This window comes from Desmodus rotundus, chromosome 8, assembly GCF_022682495.2.
Source record: "Desmodus rotundus isolate HL8 chromosome 8, HLdesRot8A.1, whole genome shotgun sequence".
Taxonomy (NCBI): domain Eukaryota; kingdom Metazoa; phylum Chordata; class Mammalia; order Chiroptera; family Phyllostomidae; genus Desmodus; species Desmodus rotundus.
The window spans coordinates 104037356-104039532 of record NC_071394.1 but is presented as its reverse complement, the minus strand read 5'-3'; the positions used below and the strand labels follow the sequence as shown (position 1 = coordinate 104039532).

Below are 2177 nucleotides of genomic sequence, written 5' to 3'. Positions count from 1 at the left end.
GTTTTAATTTGCATCTCTCTGATGGCTAGTGATGCTGAGCATCTTTTCATATGTCTCTGGGCCCTCTGTATGTCTTCCTTGGAGAAGTGTCTGTTCAAGTCCTTTGCCCATTTTTTAATTGGGTTGTTTGTCTTCCTGGAGTGGAGTCGTGTGAGTTCTTTATATATTTTGGAGATCAGGCCCTTGTCTGAGGTATCGTTAGCAAATATGTTTTCCAATACTGTTGGTTCTGTTTGTAATTTGGTGTTGTTTTCTTTAGCCATGCAGAAGCTTTTTATTTTGATGAGATCCCATTTGTTTATTCTTTCCTTTATGTCCCTTGCTTTAGGGGATGTGTCTGTGAGGATGTTGCTGCATAAAAATATGGAACGCTCCACGAATTTGCGTGTCATCCTTGCGCAGGGGCCATGCTAATCTTCTCTGTATCATTCCAATTTTAGTATATGTGCTGCCAAAGCGAGCACAGGAGAAATCTTTTGTGACTGTGCGTTAGTCAATGATTTGTTAGTTATGACACCAAAAGCCCAATCCATAAAAGAAAAAAATTATAAATCTTATTTCATCAAAATTAATACTCTTATTCTTCAAACTGCACTGTTAAAAGAATCAAACAAGTTACAGACTGGTAGAAAATTTTTGCAAAACATATATTTGTTAAAAGATTTGTACCCAGAATAAATAAAGATTCTCAAAAATAAATAATAAGGAGCCCTGGCCGGGTGGCCCAGTTGATTGGAAACAAGCCAATTTTTTTAAACAGGTAAAAGGTTTGAAAAAACACTTCAACAAAGAAGATATAGAGATTGCAAATAGGCAACCAAAGGGATGCTCAACGTCATTGGAGAAATGCTATGTAAACTCCAGTGAGATACCTCTACTACCTGAGTGGCTGAAATTATAAACACTCACCATGCTGTGCATTGATGAGGATCTGGAGCTAATGGAACTCTCATGCATCATACATAGAGTGTATGGTGGTACAATCACTTTAGAAAACAGTTTAGAATTTTACAATTTAAACAAACACCAGTTATAAGATCCAGCCGTTCTTCTCCAAGATATTTACCCAAGAAAAATAAAAGCGTATGTCTATACACAGACTGGTAAACAAATGTTCATGGCAATTTTATTTGTAAAAGCCAGTAACTGGAAACAACCCAAATATCCATTAACAGGCAAATAGATTAACCAGCTGTGGTACATCCATACAATACTACTCAGCCAAAAGAAGGAATGAACTATTGATACAACATGGATGAATTTCAAAATAATAATGCCAAATTAAAGATGACAGTCAAAAAAGAATACATACTGCATGATTCTATTTATATAAAGTTTAGAAATGGAAACTAATCTATAATTGATATAAAGCACATCAATCAGTGATCGCCTCATAACAATAGAAGTTGGTAAGGGTGGGTGGAAGAATAGGCTACAACCCTTTGAGTAAGCACTTGGGGGTGATGGATATGTTCATTACTTTTATTGTGTTGATGGATTCACAGGAGTTCACATATGTCAAAATTTATCAAATCGTACATGTTAAAAATGTGCAATTTATGGTGCATCAGTTGTATCAATTATACCTCAATAAAACTGATAAAAATGAAAGTAAAGTTTTTTAAAATTTCTTTTATAACTTTAAGGGACCAGCAACAGTTTAGAGAAACAGTGTACATTTGCTTTTAATTATTTTTGTTTTGTTGTGTTGGTGAGGGGGAGATTTAAAAAAAAAAACCCAATATTTAAAAGAATGCAGGAATCATGAAAGAATTTTCAGAGATTTGTTAAAAAAAATAGTAATAAATGTTCCAAAGCAAGGTGGAAGAGAACCAGGGAACAGAGGAAATAGCCATAGGTGGGCTTTGTGCAATGAAACCTAACTTCCTCAGGTTCATCTGGAGGTACGAGATGGCATAGGAAGTCAGAAGGAATGCATGATATTTGATGGCTGTTCCAAGAAAGGAAAGAAGATCAACCCGGGAAACCCTGCATTGGGTCTCACAGCCTAAGAAGATACCCCATGGCTGATGGTGACAGAGAAAAGCTATTAGGAGCTTAGTAGATCTCAGGAACCTTCGTAATCCAGCTCGCCTTAAATTCCCAGGGCTTCAGGAACACTCCAAGGGAAATAAAGCTTTACAAATTTTCTGAGTGCTTTAGATTAGTATCTCCAA

General features: G+C 36.0%; 1 non-coding gene across 1 annotated transcript; it reads right to left on the bottom strand.

Moving 5' to 3' along the window:
• Window positions 1-357: 357 nt before the first annotated feature.
• On the bottom strand, window positions 358-464 carry LOC112310011 (U6 spliceosomal RNA). The gene has a single exon (XR_002975331.1). It is a non-coding gene; the product is annotated as a U6 spliceosomal RNA (small nuclear RNA).
• Window positions 465-2177: the final 1713 nt, after the last annotated feature.